This window comes from Chionomys nivalis, chromosome 21, assembly GCF_950005125.1.
Source record: "Chionomys nivalis chromosome 21, mChiNiv1.1, whole genome shotgun sequence".
NCBI lineage: Eukaryota > Metazoa > Chordata > Mammalia > Rodentia > Cricetidae > Chionomys > Chionomys nivalis.
This window is the reverse complement of record NC_080106.1, coordinates 32,380,218-32,398,633: the sequence shown is the minus strand read 5'-3', so window position 1 is coordinate 32,398,633 and position 18,416 is coordinate 32,380,218. Positions and strand designations below refer to the sequence as shown.

The 18,416-nt window shown below is 48.8% G+C and overlaps 1 protein-coding gene across 3 annotated transcripts in view; it reads left to right on the top strand.

The window, feature by feature from the left end:
- Positions 1-18,416, top strand: part of Gnao1 (G protein subunit alpha o1) — a 146,429-nt gene that overhangs the window by 104,956 nt on the left and 23,057 nt on the right. The gene's annotated exons all lie outside the window — the stretch shown is intronic.

The following is an 18,416-nucleotide window of genomic DNA, read 5'->3' as shown; positions in this document are numbered from 1 at the left end:
CACTTTTTTCTGCCTATAAGTAATGCCACCGAACTTTCTACAAGATCAAATGCTGTCTCAGCACCCAGAAGGTACCCAAGATATGCCGCCTATTTATTCTGCGCGGACTTGGGCACCTCTAGGCTCTCTCAGAAATTTTTCTAGCCTGAAATGGGACAGTCAGAGTGCAGTCAGTAGAGCAGGGCTTACAGGAGTTCCGGGTAGCCTGCCATGCTACTTCAGTGACTTCACCACGCTTTTGGTGTGCAAGCTCCAGCCATGGCTGGGGTAGAATACATCAGCAAGACACAGACCCTGCCCTCTCAGTCTTTTCAAGGATGAGAGACAGAAACCCATCCCCTAACCAACTGGTGTCGTCCAAGGCCCAGTGTGACACTCAGGCAGGTGTTGAAGCAGAGGAGAGGCATTCCTAAAACAGACTCCTCAGTGTGTGCAGCCCAGCAGTGTCGCGGGTGTACTTAAGGAGTCTTCTCCAGTCATTTCCTGAGTGACAGGCCCTGAGGAGAAGATTGAGAAGTGTCATCCAAAAAGGGTCAGAGCTTGCGCTTGCATCTTGGTGGTGAGGTTTGGGCAGGAGTTTCATCCTCTGGAGCAGGGAGCTCCTCTGACACTCAAGTATGTAAAGCACCTGCATGCCAGCTGCAGTGGCACAGTGACGATGGAGAGTAACCTCAGGGGGGATCAGCATAACTGATTCAGAGAGGCGTGGTGTGGTCGGCCCGTGCTCCCACTGACCACATTAACTTCCATCCCCAAGACTTGCTCTTTATGAGCCATAGTGTTGGACTCGTCCTCTACATCTCCTCTGCTTGAGTGGGCTGGCCCTCCAGCTGAAGGAGCTACCCTCTGCTTGTCTAGTGCAACTCTCTCCTTCCACAGAACAAGAGGGAGACATGCGATAGGAACTCTGAGTCTCCTAGTCCTTGGGTTCAGTGTTTTGTCAGTCTTTCTTTTCTTTGTCTTCTTCTTGTTGTTGTTGTTTTCTCAGACAGGGTTTGTCTGTCTAACCCTGCTTGTCCTGGAATTCGCTCTGTAGACCAGGCTGGCCTCAAACTCAGAACTCTGCCTGCCTCTGCCTCCTGAGTGCTGGGATTGAAGGTCCATGTCACCACCGCCCAGATTTTCAATCTTTCTTTACAAATTGACTCAACAAATGTTTATTCATCATTTACTGTGTGCCTGGCTTGTCGAATACAAGAGGGTGCTTGACATGGGCATTCTGCTGGAGTAGGATAAACTGTAGATACAAACCACGGAAGGTAAAGGACACACTCGGTGCCACCTCAACAAGGAGAAACAGAGGTCCTCACCCCGACATCTGTGAGCCCCTGACTGGAATTTTCTTGATTCTCAGTGGCTTTGCCTAGAGTTCTAGAGGCCCAAGATCTCTGCTGAATCCGTCTTATCTTGAAGCCTGGTGAAAACCTGGGACCATCCCGGGAGGGGCTCCCTGGTCCTTCCTCAAACTGCTGTTCTTGTGATGTTTCTGAACCCAGGAGGACACTGTCCCCAGTGAAAATCACCTCCTTGTTCAAAATTTTAGATGGTTGAGCTTGACATCATGTCTTAACTTTTGAGGTATGTAGCTATTATTAGTTCCTGAGGGGAGAAGAAGCCCCTCAGGATTAATTACACAATTAGACTCAAAAATTGTCTGAAGTTCCTCTGGGGAGGGCAGATATAAGCAAACATTTCACAATTTCCTGTTCACATTCTTCTTCCGCGATTTTCATTTGCGATAAGATTCAAATCCGGATAACTTACGAGGAATGCTAACGGGTCTGGAACTTAGACAGTATATCCAGAACCTCCCTCCAACTGTCTTGTGCATGCATGACTCACTTCTATAGTGTCACTTGCCACCCACTTCAGACTCACCACAAGCTAATGACCTGCTCTGCTCACACATGTAGGCTGCACCTTGTGGTTGTGCCCCTGTGCCACTTACGGGTAGATGCCAAGGGAAGACACTGCCACTTCTGCTGGAACACAGCCAGCACATCATCAGGGAAGCCAGAAGTCCCTGAGTCCTGGATCTGATTCCCTGTGACATCAGCTTCTCTCATGGCTTACCAGCTGTTCTGGGTTTCCTGTTGTGGTGAGCACCAACCTTGAGAATGAACTCTGGGCAATTCCTCCTCCACCTCCTTAATCCTACCTTAAGTTCACCCTGTCACTGCTGGCCCTCTAAGGACAAAGCACTAGATTTGGCACCCATCTCAGCTTATGGTCTGGAGTACGTCCATTCTACAAGCAATACCTCATAACTAAAAACAGTGAACGCAGTCAAAGTGGGCCCTGCCCACTCAGAGATCGCCAGCTCCCTGCGAAGAGAAAGGTCAACATGGAGACAAAACTGTCTGCTTCCGTGCTATGATGGTTCAATTAAAGAAATGAAAAGCATGCAGAGATAAGAGCAGAAATGTCTGCTATATAGTTTGGGGAGTGGGTACAGAGGAGGCCCTTCTCTTGCGGGTTATGTTTAGACTGAGACAGAGCAGGAGGAGAATCTTAGAGCCTGGAGGCCTAGGAAGAGCCAAGGCTTGGAGCTGCATCGGGGACGGAGTCTGGAACTGGCACCTGTGAAGAGCCAGGAGAAGGGCAGCTAGTTAGGTGGTGAGAGCAAAACCAGCTCTGAGTGAGACACGGGAGGTGAGACTCCAGAGTCTGCCTGACCTGCCAGGCTGGTGAGAAGAAGGGTGTGCCACAACCCAGGAAGGGGACTTGGGAGCTATGTTGGTCTTAAGTTGGCCAAAGTCCCAAAGACAGGGGACTTGGATGGCAGACATTTATTGTCTCATAGTTGTAGAGGCTGGAAGTCACACCAAGGTGGCGGCAGGGCTGATTTCTTCCCTGGTCTTTCTCCACAAGCTGTAGTTGGTCATCTTGTCCCTGTAGTTTCTGTTGATCGTCCTTCCCTTTGCGTCTGCCTCAGTCTCTTACAAGATGTCAGTCATGCTGACAAGGGTCTTTATGATCTCAACTTGAGCACCTCTTTAAAGATCATACCCCAGAATACAGTTGTATTGTACATGACTGGACGTTGGCATCACAGCATGTGGATTTTAGGAAAAGCTGAATCAGGTTCTAACAGGTCTCCCCTAATATGCCTCTGGAAGACGAGGCAGAGAAGCGTTCCCAGTTCCTCTGGAGGCCATAGCAGATCAGTCCCATTGTTCCGTCTTTGCTGAAAGAGGGGATTAACAAAGAGAGTGAATGACTGTCCTAGTGAGTAAGCCGAGGGCAGGTGAGAGGCGGGCAGCTAACCCTAGCTACCCCAGCTTCTTCCCTTCCCGTCCCAGCATGGCCTTGTGTCCAAGAAATGCCTCAGATGTGTGCTGAATTACGTACAGTGACCTTGAAGCCCCTCCAGCTGGGTTTCTGCAACCTCTAGCTCTAGTAGACAGCCCGCCCTACGGCTGAGCCACAAGACACTCCTGCCACCGTACACTGAGGGTAAAAATAACTACTAGGAAGAAAAGGCCTTCAGGAAATTACCTTGAAATTCAGAACACATGAGGCCAGGTGCCATCTAATTAAGATGACATTTTAAAGGGGGGAGGGGAGAAGAGGCCTGGGTGGCATTTTAAATTGTAGACTGATTGTACAGCCTCTCTAATTTTCGTTCTGAGCAAAGTTTCCAACTGGAACAGAAAACAGGACTTCAAAGACACTGCCTACCACTGACCATGCAAAATGGGTGAAAAGAGCAGCGTGGGGCCTCTGGGCACAATGTGGCCTACAGGCTGGGCAAAGGCTAGGGACTGCAGGGGGCTGCAGCCTTCTTGGGGCCTGCTGGGAATCATTGGAGCCACTACTGGGAGAACTAATCAAGCCTCATCCTTGAGAGCAACAAGCATTTGTCCATCCAAAGCCACTTTGAGGGTACCCACTGGACAGAGTGACCTAGGCTGGTCCCAGTCTTCCATGGTTCTTGTATGGGGGGATGGGGCGTTACTCTTGAAGGACTTTCTTCTGATGGCCCCCAAGGCCTACCAGGTATAGAAGGTTTGCTCCCTCCTTCCAGAATTCTAAGAAAGATGACCTGGTTTCTTTCCCAGTATGTATAGAGATATGGTGGGAGCATGTGGATGTGAGCAGCCATTTGCCCTCAGGGCTCCTGTACATCCTCTCTTGTCCATCTTAGTGTATTGCAGGAAGACACTCAGTGCAGCAGGCTCTGCTGTTACCATTATTGCTTCTCACACTGCTAACCCTGGCGTGCACGTGTGTGTATACACACACATACACACTCCAGGGAGCATTTTTCCAGGCCCTGGGTTCCTACAGACACCCTGAGAAAGCACCACAGTTTGCAGCTAAGGACATTGTCACACACTCTCCCCACTTCTTTCTCCCTAGCCTGCTCACCTATCTGGCTTCTGACCCACCTCTGAGGTATCTGTCCCGTGGTTCCCTTCAGTCACCATCTTACCCTGTCTTGGTCGGAAGAGAAAGCAGCATGGAGAAGTGGCAAGTGAGACTGGGCAAGGAAGTCAGGGCAGACAGAAGAAAGAGTAACTTCTCTCAGATCTCTCAGATTGCAGTGCAGTGGGCACCCAACTTCTTGCTCTTGCACACACCCTGAGTGGCAAGGATACATTCCTGGTGCCTGAACCATGCTGGGTGCTGGGGCAGTGCTCCCTAATATGAGGGAAGCAGGCATTTAGTAAGACGGATGAGCATGAGTTTACTTACAGCTTTTATTTCAAGTTATTCATCCATTTTACTGTATCAAGCATCTTTGTAGGGTGAGAGCTAGAGACCAGCTTGCCTAGCATGTGCCAGGCTCCAGGTTGAATCCCTAACACCGCTACCCCCAAAAAATCTCCAATTGATTTTGTAGGTTGTACTACATGTCCTGCTGTTCTAAGTAAGTTTAAGTAGAAAAACATTTAATTGCAAGTAGTAAGCCAATTACAGTTAGAGTGATATAAAACACAGCAGAAATGTAAGTTAATTATTGCACGCCCACCGTGTGCCATGTAGTGTTCTGTGTTGAACATGACTTTTCCCTTTGGGGCATGGAGAACATGCATGGCATGAAACAAATACTTGAGACTCTAGAAAACTTACCTCTGTCCTCACCAGCTGACATGGTATTTTGCCTTTAAAGTGATAGAAGGGTTGTACCTAGTAACCTATAATCGAAGCAGAAACTGGATACCATGCGGAGAACAGAAGCAAGGGAAAGAAAGTCACAGTAGACAGATGTATAAGTAAAGGTGCCGCTGATACAACAAACGTTTCTCTTGCATTTGAACCATGTGAATGAATTCTGCCCAGAAGGAACTGGGGTAGGCAGGCTCCCATCTGCCTTCTCCCCTGGGACGTGGCCCCCACCTCCCCTACCAGGCCTGGGAAGACAAGACAGACCATAGAGGGAAACTGTGCTGTTGGATCTGGAGCCAAGAGCTGGACTTCCGATACCTATTGGCCAAGTGACATCAACAGTTCTTGTAATGTACTGAACAGAGGAGATGGGACAGGGAAACACAAGGGGAGTAGGAGCAGAGATAACGAGAATACCTTGGAGAATGGAACCTGAGGCCAGGTGGCATCTGGTGGCCTGGTGAGTGGCTCTACAGTGAATGAATGCCAGCCAAGACCAATCTTCCCAAAGCGGGAAGGGAGCACCACTACAGACTCGTGCTCCTGCAGCACCCAGCTGTTTGTCTGAAGCAGAGAGCCCATCATCCTTCTCCTCCAGGCCTAGACCCAGGCCCTTCTTCACCCAGTGTCAATGTCGGGGAGAATCAGAATGAGAAGAGCCAAGTGGGGAGGAAGCAGTGCACCCTCACGCCGGACTCCATGGAAGGTTGTCAGGCCAGGGGCATCCAGGATGGAACAGTCTTCCCTACCTGCCCCCTGGCTGGCCTAGACTCTGTCCCTCTCTCCTCCTTGCCACTGTGGCCATTAGAAGTGTTCTTAGCTCCCAAGTCTCCCATGCTTTTTCTTCTGGAAAGGCTAGGCATCAAGAGCCTAGCGAGTGGGCATCCAACCTTGGCACCTCTGTGACTTCTGCCTCCTTCCTCACCCAGGGCAACAGGCTGGGACCTCTGCCCGACGCAGCTGGTACTCAGCCACAGCTGTCTCTCTACCGTACCAGTGCTTTAGCTGGTAGGACTATTTATCATCCTTGTTTTTTACACCTGTCACTGCACGCCTGCCTCGTGTAAACACTGCTGGTATCAACATGCTAACCCTGGTCCCCGGGGTAGGTACCTCCCAGGTGCCAGCTTTCCCTTCAAAAGACCCGTCCAGAGGGAACTGGGGTAGGCAGGCTCCCATCTGCCTTCTCTCCTGGGACGTGGCCCCACCTCCCCCACCAGGCCTGGGAAGACAAGACAGACCATAGAGGAAGCAGTGCTGTTTGTGGACACTACGGTTAGGTCTGGAGCCAAGGGCTGGGCTTCTGACCCCACTGGCCAAGTTACATTCAAGTCTTGGAACCATCCGTATTTCAGTTTCTCTGATAATAAAGTAGAGGAAGTGACAACATTTGATGCCTTTTAAAGAAATGGAGCCCACGGGCTAGGGAGCTAACTCCATCAGTAATGTGCTTGCTACATAACGTGGAAACCTGAGATCAGCTCACTAGCAGGTACATAAAAGGCCAGGCTCTGAGGTGGAGCTGGGATCTGGTACTGGGGTGGGGATGGGGGACAAGAGGCAGGGCAGGTCCTTGAACTCACTAGTTAGCCAACCTAGCCAACCAGTAAGCTTCCGGTTTAGTGAGAGACCCTGTCTCAAAAAATAAATAAATAAATAAATAAATAAATAAATAAATAAGGTAGAAATCATTGAGGAAAACACGCAGTATAAACATCTGGCATCTACATGACCTGCCTGAGACTCACCAAGTGCTGCCTGTAGCTTAAAGCCACTCCTCTCAGCCCAGAAGACTGTCCACACGCCTCAGCAGATGGAAACCTCAGCAGCTCTACTCTCCCTTGCTGACTAGAGGTCTGGGAAGACCTGCTCAGGCCCCTTAAGGCACATGCCACCAGTCTGTAGGATGGGATGGGGCCAGAGGGGCAGAGGCACAGCAGCTCTCTCCTTCAGCCTCGCTCAGGTTGTGTCCCAGGCAGGGTTAGCACACCCTTACCACCTGAGACCTTGTGTCCCTGCCACGAAGTGTAAGGCCTCTGGCTGGAACCTGCACCAGACCATAGGGTCCTGCTATAATTAAAAATAGTGCCCTGCTGTCACTGTGGTTATTTTTATGGGTACCTTCTATTTAGACTGCTTTATACAGATTCTTCATTTTCCATAGGAATTTGGCACTTATAAAGTACAGAGATGTGTATAAGAAAGCTTGTATTAGTCATCAGCTGACGCAGGCCTGGAGCAGAAGTGTTGAAGGATGAATGATGTCTGGAAAAGAATAGTCTCCTCTATTAGTTTTCAGACTGTTTAATTGTGCTTGTGTGTGCTAGATTTCATATGTAATTGCATTGGAAGTTAGAACTGGGGGCTGGAGAGGTGGCTCAGCAGTTAACAGAACTGACTGCTCTTCCATAGGCTCCTGGTTCAATTCTCAGCACCACAATCATCTACAGCTCCAGATCTAGGGACCCGACATCCCTTCTGGTCCCCACAGGCGCCGGGCATGCACATGGTGCACAGATATACATCCAGACAAAATACCATCACAAAAAAAAAATATTTCTTCCTTTAAAATATTAGTAATCCTGGACATCGTGTTACTTTGCTTAGGAGATGGAGGTGAGAGGCTCACTTGAGCCTCAGGGTTCATGGCCATCTTAGGCAGCATAGTGAGGTATGGAGGCTAGGGAATAGCTCAGTGATGGAGTGCATGAGCCAGGCCTGGGTTTTACTCCAGAACTCCAAAAAATAATAAATATGATAAACTCATCACATGCTGATATAAATAACATTTTATAAAATTTTCCAAAAATATTTTAGTAAGAAGAATTTCATAGTTTATTGTCTTTACAAATGTCGTTAGAGTCTTACCTCACAGAAGAGAGTTCCGTCTGTGTGGCTTCAAACTTGATCTCATGCAACATGTTGTTTTGCTGTAGAAAACTGCACCCCTCACACAGATTCTTTGTTCAAAAGGGAAGGAATATTTTACTAATCATCTTTAGAAAATTATTCTTTAAAATTGCCCAAAATATGGAGTAGCTTGTGTGTATGTTGTTGTTTGGGAATGAACCTGGGTCTCGTGTGTGCTAAGGAAAGTTCTCACCCATTAAGCTGTATCCCTTCCCTATTCTTTCTTCCCTCCAAGGCAGGCTCAGAAACCTAGATCCTCAGCCCCCACCCTCTTTTTCCTATCTCTTCTTACACTTGTTTATTCATTCATTCATTATTTATTTTATTTATTTATTGAAGCACAGTGAAAGCGTGTTTGTCACATGTGGAGGTCAGAGGACAACTTTCGGAAGTTGATTTCTCCATGTACTAAGTGGATCCTGGGAATCAAACTCAAGACCTCAGGCTTGGCAGCAAGAGCTTTTACCCACTGAGCCATCTCGCTGGTCCACATAGAAGCTTCCTTCCTGTCTGATGAATGGTGCGGGAGCTGAATCTGGAATAATCTGGGGAGAGGGACCACTCTGCCAAGCTGTCAGCCTCACATCCTGCCTCTGCCAGCCCCAACGTGTGTGTGGAACCCCAGCCTCCATCCCTTCTCTCCCTAATTGGGTTGCTAATATCTGCTGGCGAGGCAGCCCTAATTAAGCCATTCATCATTGTTACTCTGAATTCTGAAGATCTGAGGCTGGCCATTATCACTTTGCTTTCCCTTTGAACAAACTCTCTGAATAATTTGAATCTGTTCTTGTTCGTTTCTTAGTCTATCCAATTTGAGCTCTTTTCTCCTTTCTGAACTCAGAAGAAAGAATGCGAAGGGTGAGGAGGGCAGCATGAGTTTGGAAAGTTCTGTCACGTTCACCAAAGCTAATTTGTGAGTGCTTGATGCCTCGGTTGCTCGGAGCGGGTCTGCACCCTCCCAGGAGGAAGGGCATGCCGGGTGAGACTGTCTCAAAGCGGGGACAGTTGGAGCTTTGAGTATATACCATCACTCACCGTACCTGGGGCCTGCAGAGCCCGGGCGACAAACATACCACTGCCCGTCAAAGTTGGACAGTGTAACGTGCCAAACAAAGCAACCAGGGCCCTCACTCTGCAGCCAATGACCCTAGCCTGCCCCTACCCACCTCCGCGTTCCTCCACCAAGTCCCTCATGCCTGGCCCTCATGCCTGGTGGGGCCAGAACCTAAGGTTCCATACCGTGGGGTTCAGCATTTTTTTGTGAGAGACTCTGCAGGAAGCGTTTCCCATTGCCATCGCTATTCCACTACAGAAACCACACTGCCTCATGACAGAGACCATCACCCTGTGCGAGCCCTGACCCATCTGTGTGCCCAGGGAACATCAACAGGCTGCTTCAACCCAGGCTGCCCTTTTCCCCCCGGGGGAGATGGAGAAGAGGTGCGGGGCTGTCTGAAGGGCAGGTGTATGAAAGAGGGGCAGGCTCAAAGGGTGGGGGCATGGTCTTAACTGGGGAGAGAAGGCAGATAAACTGTGCCAAATCCTCAGTTTGGCCGCAGGATCTTTGGAGGGAATCATAAAGGTTCTCTCCCCCAAAGCAAACGGTGGATACACACAGTCCAGAGTCCCTGGAAGTTGATGGTCCAGCCTTAAGCTCAGAGGGAAGAGCCCAAGCACATCTGGTCCCAGTCACCAAATGTGTGATGTACCCCAGTTACTGCTACTGCCAAAGATGTGCCACCATGTCTAAAATGGGTGGTAGGTGGGCACCACTTCTACAGAGTCACAGTTAGAGCAGGGACCAGGAAAGCAGCCCCCGAGGGAGCTGTGAGGGTGAGGACAACTGATTCCCCTTGAAGTTCTGAAGCCCCAGTGTAAAGCAGAAGGCTCTGTCTGTGAAGAGAACATGACAGCTCTCTCACATGTGCAGACTTCAGCGAGTTTCCAGACTGCAGCCTCTACCACTCTCTGCCTCCACATCTGGGGTCTCTGGCCTCTGCCCCAGAGCTGCTAGTCAGCACCCAGGAGCAGCCCTGGCGCACTGGGCCCGTGGTCTGTGGCGCCCGATTCCTCTTGTTGGTCTGTGTTCTCCTGCCCTCTGGTGGGAATGGAGACAACTGCACACAGGGGCAAGGTGGGGCCAATGAAGGCCTTGTCTGCAGCTGGAGAGCCAGGAGGTGGGGTGGGGGATACACGCCCATACTCACACTTTCATTTCACTTGGCCTCAAAGATTAGAGATGGAGGAAAACTCTGAGCGATCCAAAGCAGCTACTCAGACGGAAGGGGTTATTATTATAATTACTATGATTATTGTTATCAAGATTATCATGCTTGCCTGGAAAGTCTTGTACAAAGCAGGCTTATTTATGTCAGCTTGCTGTTTGTGTCTGAGGCACTTCATCTTTGCTCATAATAACTAGCATTTGCAGGGCTTTCTCATGCTGCAGGGCTGTGTCACATCCTCAGGCCATCTCATCCACACAAATAGCCGTGTGCCCCCCCGTGCCAGAGGGACAGCAGGGGCTCTGAGAGAGTAAGTGGTCTGTTCAGGCCACTGACAGACAGGTACAGAGCCAGGACTAAACCTGGGTCTTTTGTGATCCTCTGGCTCTAGGAGTCATTGCTGTCAATTCTTCTAGAAAAATCTGCATTGCACTCAGGAACGGAAGGATTTAGAAGATCAGCTCTGCCCTTCTGCCTTCCAACGATGGCGCCTTGCAAGCTCCTGGAGCATATGGTGTTGGGGTGGAACACATGTGGCCAGTGTCGCACCTGATCTCTACTCACCTGGGATATAGAACAGCACAGACAGGCATCAGCTGCATCTCTGAGACACTGAGTCAGCTGGCATAGGGGCTGCCTATGGCCCAGCAAGTAGGAGATATGTGAGCCATGGCAAGGTCCTCACTGGGCCCTGGGAGCTGACAGTGCTCCATTCTAGCTCTATGGATGAGCTGGAGATGTTATGGAACAACAGCCTCCCTGGTAACTACCAGTGAACTGTCCCACCGGCTGAGCTGACACCAGCTCTAAGTACTACTTGCTACACTTGCTCAGGAGATGCCCTACAGTGGTGTGGGGGCCTATCCTTCACAGTAGGGGATCTATTGTATGCCTCCAGTTCAAGGACATTGTTGACTGAGTTTTCTGTCCTGCCCAGTTCCTGCAGTCATTAGGTCCCAAAGAAATCATAAAGAGGTCTACATTAACTATAAACTGATTGGCCCATTAGCTCAGGCTTCTTATTAACTCTTATATTAGCCCATTATTCTTATCTGTGTTAGCCACATGGCTTATTACCTTATTAGCAGAGCAGTCACATCTTGCTTCTTTTGCGACTGGGACAGGACTGCAGAAAGCAGAATCCTCTTCCCAGAATTCTCCTGTTCTCCTTGACCCGCCCCTATTTCCTGTCTGGTTGTTCCGCCTATACTTCCTGCCTGGCTACTGGCCAATCGGCGTTTATTTAAAACATAATTGACAGAATACAGACAATTGTCCCACACCAGACATCACTACCCTAATACCATCCTGGACATCTCTGCTCCCCAGCAAGGGCTTAAGGCAGCCTGCTTCTGGGGATCTAGGCCAAGCTGCTCCTCCACCTCCTGCCTACCACCTGTCATCCTAGATGCCATGCACAGATCTACACAGGGGTTTTCTAGAGCCCTGGGGTTCTCCATAATGATTCTTATCCACCCTGGGTGGCATCAGTCCATTGCCTGTCTGCATTAGGACTAAGATCCATTTAACCAGAAAGGTTGTGCCTTTTAAAATAGTAAGAATGCCCATGCCATTTCTTGGTCACTGATGTGATTTTAAAAGGAAGGAAGGAAGGAAGGAAGGAAAAGAAAAAAGAAAAAGAAGAAAGGTATCTTGCTGGTTGACATCTAGAAATCACAGCTTCTCTTCTCCTAGCCTCGTGATCCTGTATATGTAAGAACAGAGCTCGACTGTCGACATTGAGACCTGCGGTCCCAGCTGTGCTTCAGCCCCTGTCACTGCTGTCACTGTAGTTGTCCTTTGCACTGCTGTGGGGCCACAGCAGCTAGAGGGGTGGGAGAGAGCATGCCCTCCACTGGGTGGATGCTAGCACAGCTGCCATCCAGTGCTGTGTGCTGTTGTTTTACGTGATGACCCTGTGGAGGAAGCAAGGATACTGTCATCCCCCATTCATAGCACGGACACCGGACCTCTGCTTACACGGGGAGCCCAGGTTGAGACCAAGGGAGGCCCACCCATCCAGGCCTGTACATGGAGCAAGGATGTCTACCCCAAGGACAGGCCCGTGCTCTGCCAGACCTCATACTGCACCCTGTGAACAGCAGGGGGCAGACTACTGTGGAGCCATATTGGAAAAGTGGGTGCTGGAATGTGAGCTGCACCTCTGGCTTAGGAGAAGGCCTAGACAGAAAGGTCAAGGTCAGGGTGAGCCCCATTCCCCAGGCTTGAGGGCAGTTGGCAAAAGGACAGGACGGACTCTCCCTGATAATTGCTTGGTGCCCTCCACAGACTTCCAGTAATGTTCGTGAAGCTTCTCTTGCCCACCAAGACTATGCTCAGGGGTGAGGACTAGGCACTAATATGGCTTCAGCTTTGGCCTCAGGTGACCTGACTATGTCTGAGATGTGAGTCCTGGGCTGTCAGCTGTAACATAATCCATGCTAGGGCCAAGTCTGATGTTAAAATGTAAAAGAGCCTTTACTTAAGATTGACTGCGCAGCAGCTGTATGTAGGGCACTATGTGAGCTCCAGGGTACCATGAGAAGTCAAGAGATCACCCTGCCCCAAGATACAGGCACATTTAGTACCAGACACAACACAAGATGGTTGAGGGACATTCAAGGTAGGCATGACCAGAGCAAAAGTACCTTACACAAATGGAGCACCTAATGGGAGGAGAGGACTGTGTGTGACAGGCCCCATCAGAGTAGTCTGAAAACAGGTAGCTGGGCTTAGTGGAACATGGTCATGATTCCTGAACGTAGGAACAATGGGAAACATAACAGGTTATTGTAACCATTCACATTAGGTTTGACTGTGAATGTTCTGAAAACAGTTGTTTAAATATGATAGAAATCATATGCTTTAAAATAAAGAAGTAAGCAGAGAAAAATATATGGCTCAATAAAAACAATAAAAAATCAATAACTGAACAGTTGAAATCATGCTAGCACAACTCTGGATAGCACACTTGCATGTAGTTGTCCAGGACCTGAGCTGTTTTCAGGTCATTGTTCCACCATCCCTAAGTGATGAACCAATCCAGCTGCTGGCGCTAGAACCATCATATCTAAGTTCTGAGCAATAGGAAGGAGAAGGGGGGTGAGAAACAAGGCATCCCTTTATTCCTGCAAGCATTCATTCATTCATTCATTCATATGCAGTGATAGCAATTGAACTCGGGTCTGTTTCATGGTAGCTAGTCAGGCATTTTGCCACTAAGCTATATCCTCAGCCTCATGGATATTGTCTTTATTTTCTAAAAAAAAAAAAAAAAAAAAAAAAATTTATTTATTTACTTATTTATTTTGTGTGCAGGGAAGGGGAGGCTTTATTGTGTGTGTGAAGATCAAAAAACAATTGGTATGAATCCCCTTCCACAGTGTGGGTCCCAGAAGTCAAACTCAGATTGTCAGGATTGAGCCTTTACCACTAAACCACCTCATCGGCCCTGGATCTTCTCTTTAAAATATTTCCTTGTTACACTTGAGCCTACATCTCTTGTGTGATTTGTCAATGATCACCCAAACTACTTAAATTATTAAGATGCACAGCCTTTTTTAGTTGTATGCCATTGTGCCCAGCTAAAATTTTAGGGTTTTTTTTTTCTTTTTTTTTTTTTTTTGGTTTTTCGAGACAGGGTTTCTCTGTGGCTTTGGAGCCTGTCCTGGAACTAGCTCTTGTAGACCAGGCTGGTCTCGAACTCACAGAGATCCGCCTGCCTCTGCCTCCCGAGTGCTGGGATTAAAGGTGTGCGCCACCACCGCCCGGCAGGGTTTTTTTTTCTAAAGAAGAAGGGAGTCCTGGTGTTGAGAGATTAAGAATCTCCAACTGTGTGCTACACAGACTGCAGAGAAGCCAGACTGAGGACACAGGGAAGGACATGGTCATGTCACATCTAGAGGAGAGGTTAAGGGACAGGGGCAGACAGGGACTAGCATGGGCTCCTCCCGCTCAGCTTTCATGGAAAGAAGTGTGCCGAGAACCCCAGGACCACATCCCGCACAGCTCTCCAAGCAAGCCTTCCAGGATAGAAACCATAAAATTCCATAAAATTCTCACATCTAGGGACAAAGTGATCTCATGGGGGCCCACAGTTTATCTCTACATAGTCACTGTGCACCCTTGATATCCTCTGTGTCATCTGGACACTCAAATTGAAGCAGGATTCTGGCCCCCAAAGCTTTGCCTGGCGTGCACCATGAACCCTGAATCCCACCCTGCTCTGGGTCTGTCACAGTTCAGAACTGACCAGATCCTAGGGGCATGGGAGTTGAGAAAGTCAGCAAACTCTAGCTAGGTCAGCTGGCTACTTCCCACAGCTGGGAAGACAAACCCAGAGAACTCGAGATGCCCTAAGGGCAGCCAGGCCAGGTAGAGGAAGCAAGCAGAAGCATGGCCCTGACTCACAGGTCCCGTAGCTGTTTTTAGCTGCAGGTGGAGGCTGCCTTCCCCCTTCTCCACCTACCCTTCCTTGAGTCATTCTGGCTGCCTGGGGCACCAAAAGTCCAGACTCACCCACTTTTCCAGACCCTGGGAAACCAGGCTGCCTTAGTTGGGTAACCCTCCCTGTCAGGTGAGGCGACTTAGAAACCCAGAACACTATTCTCAAAGAGCAGGGTCTAGATTAGCATAGTAGGCATGGCCTTCCAGCTTCCTGCCAGGGTCACTTCCTTCCTGGAGTAGGCAGTGGGGAGAGCACAGATGACAACTTTCCCATAAACCTTTGGCAGTGGACAGGCTGTAACGAGTATATAGCCACCTAGTCAGACAGCAGGCCTCTGGAAAAGTCTCCAGGTAGCCAAAACCCTCCTTAGGCCTTTGTGTAGAACCTTTGCCGCAAACCCTCCGATCGTTGACCTGCTGTGTCTCCCCACACCACAGAGGATGCCTGCTGCCAACAGCACCTCCCGCTTATTTCTGAACTAGCCACTGGCTTTCATAGGCTGTTGTTGAAAGGGCTCAAAGCAGAACTGTGCAGGTTAAAATAAGGGCAAGGTTCTGGACAGCCTACACAGCCTAGCTGAACCGATTAGCTCCCATTCTGATCCTGCACTGCTCCTTCCATTGGCCCTCTAGTGACATGTATTGTTAGGCCAGGATTTTTCAAATGGAATAAGCTTATCCCCTAAGACCTGTCTCCCCTGGCCTATGCGAAAGCCTCTAAGAATACAACCTTGAGAAAGAAGCAGGGAAGTGGCACTTGGTCCTTCAACCTCTGTGGCCCTGACTAATACCCATAAGTTCTATGTTGCCAAGTGCCACAGTGACACATGGAATAACCCTCCCCCCAAACTTAGCTACTTGGCTCAGGGACCTTCTTTGGGCTCAACTCTAAACATGTATCCCAAGTTCTCTGCTGGGGTGAGTGGGAGCCCAGGCACATTGGTGGTGATGGCAGAGGCCCACTGCAACCAACCAAAGCAGGCAAGGCCTCTCTGTGAATCCACACGCTGCCACCCCCATGTCATTCTGTGAGCCAAAGGAAGTTCCTGTTATCTGAATTTCCCTCTGTTGAAAGAACTCAAATGAGGCTCCCAGAGTACAGTATACAAGACAGATGGGGGCCTGGAAAGATGGTTCAGCGGTTAGGAGCACTGGCTGTTCTTCCAGGGGATCTAATTCCATCTTCTGGCCTCCACAGGCACCAGGCATGCACATGGTGCAGATATACATGCAGGCAAAACACCTTTACATGTAAGATAGTAACTTTTAGAAAGGAATCAGGTAGGGTTCATTATAAAGGGGAACACTCTCAGTGTGAGTGGGCAGAGACCGTAGGGACTGTTGTAGCAACCCACATTTTAGACAGGCTTCATGCTACTCCTGATGCCTCCCCGGAAGGGCATTGTCTTGCCTTTCCAGATGATGAGCAGGTCCATTTGAGTAAGTCCAAAGGGAGGAGACAGTGGTCTTTGTTCTTTACCAGAAAGCCTTCCTGGATAGGAATCTTTTAAATCTTATAAGGTTAGATTCCCCGCTCTACCCAGTCCCACCTCTCTCTCTCTCTCTCTCTCTCTCTCTCTCTCTCTCTCTCTCTCTCTCTCTCTCTCTCTCTCTGACAGAGTCTTGATGTGCGGTCCTGTCTGGCCTGGATCCGCCTGTCTGCTTCACAATGCTGAACTAGCAGATAGGTATCTATTAATGACTCTTTTTTTTTTTAAGATTTTTATTTATTATGTATATAGGTTTCTTCCTTCATGTATCCTGCAGTACAGAAGAGGACACCAGATCTTATTACAGATGGTTGTGAGCCACCATGTGGTTGCTGGGAATTGAACTCAGGACCTCTGGAAGAGCAGCCAGTGCTCTATTCCTCTGAGCCATCTGTCCAGCCACCTCTATTAATGACTCTTAACACTTGAGAAGGCCAAGTCTCCTCCACCTAGGGCCAGAGACTCAGCTTAGGTCCCATTCTCCTGGCCAGTGTTCAAGATCCCCAGGTGCAGGTCCTGGTGAGGAAAGCACCCAGTGACCTTCCAGCCTGCTAATTCCTAACACTATAGCCACAGATTCGGGAGACTGGAAGTGTCTTCTGCCCTAGGGGAGGAGGGCAGAGGGAAGAGATGGAGCCCGGGAAAGTAGAGCAGCAGCCGTGCTGCTCTCACAGCTTCCTCACGGGCGGTCACGAAGTCTCCACAGGCAGTGTGTGTGCACAGCAGTCCTGCATAAGCTGTAAGCTGCTTGCATGTGCAAGGTGGTTGCAATGGTGCATGCAGCCCTGTGACTTCCCAAGAGCCTTTGAGACCACAGTGTTCCTGCCCTTGCTCTGCATTTTTCTTAACTCTGGAGTCGAGTGAGCCCTCCTGGATGAGGAGTGGAACCAAAGAACCTGTGAATTACCCAGTACTTTGCCTGTAGCTGTCAAGAGTCCCAGTCTCTCTTCGTGTGCCAGAAGCACAATCAGCTATGCCCCTCAGACAGAGAACAGAAGGAAGGAGAGAGCTGGGGTACCATTGTCTCTTTTCCCTCTCCTGGATTGCTTAGTAGGCCTGACAGCCACAAATCACAGACAATTAAGTACAAATGCAAAAAATTAAATTTTAAGCTGGGTGTGGTGACATTACTCATGGAATGCCATTATTACATGAGATTATTCATGTAATCTTGGCACTGAGCTGAGATCGGTGTTAATCCTGAGATTCAAGGGAGTAAAAACAGTTCCACCATTTTGGGGCCAAATTTAAGACAAGTATTTATTAAAGTTTAAATACTAACCAAGAAGGACTTTGTCAGGACCATTCCCTGGAACATTCAGCTAGGTGGCCCCAAAGCACATGTTGTCTGGGCTTATAAAGACAAAACCCATAGGCTACCGTACTTTCCCATGAGGCTTGGCTATTGCTTTTTAAGAACTACAGTTCCCAGAATCCCAGAAAGTTACCTTCTCCTCAGGCAGGTGAGGGTTACAGATTAATTTTCGGTATAACAAAGAAGATCGTGGGCCCAGTACGCTTCCAACATGCCTCTCTGTTTGTTTCCTTTAAAAAAAAAAAAGAAAAAAGAAAGAAAGAAAAGAAAAGAAATTTAAAAAAAACACACACACACAATAATGAGGACTCTGAGAGAGACATACATAGATCTAATCTACATGGGAAGTAGAAAAAGACAAGATCTCCTGAGTAAATTGGGAACATGGGGACCTTGGGAGAGGATTGAAGGGGGGAGGGGAGAGGCAGGGGAGCAGAGAAAAATGTAGATATCAATAAAAAGAATAAAAACACAAGCAGATCATGAGATCAAGGCAGCTTGAACTACACAGCAAGATCCAAATAAAACACTTATCTTAAGGGCCTGAGTTCTTGTGATTCAGTCAGTGTTGACATGAGTTTTAAGCATCTGTATTAACTTCGCAGACCTGTAAGTGTAGCTCCCCCCGGGCCCAGTCCTCAGCCAACCAGTGTTCTCAAAGAACCATGGCCCTCTCCCAGATTGAGACTGGTTCAGGGACTTGCTCCCTCATCCCTCAGGTAAGAAAATAGGAAATTGCAACTCTAGCCAAAGAACACAGGCTATAATACACACATACACACACACATACACACAATTCCTGTGCAAAAGCCCCGTTTCTCAAACAGTTGGAAGGGAAGGGTAGAGAGCCGAGTCTGACCATGGGGTTTGTTGTGCTAGAACTTTCATGAGGCAAAATAACTTCAAAGGAAAATGAAG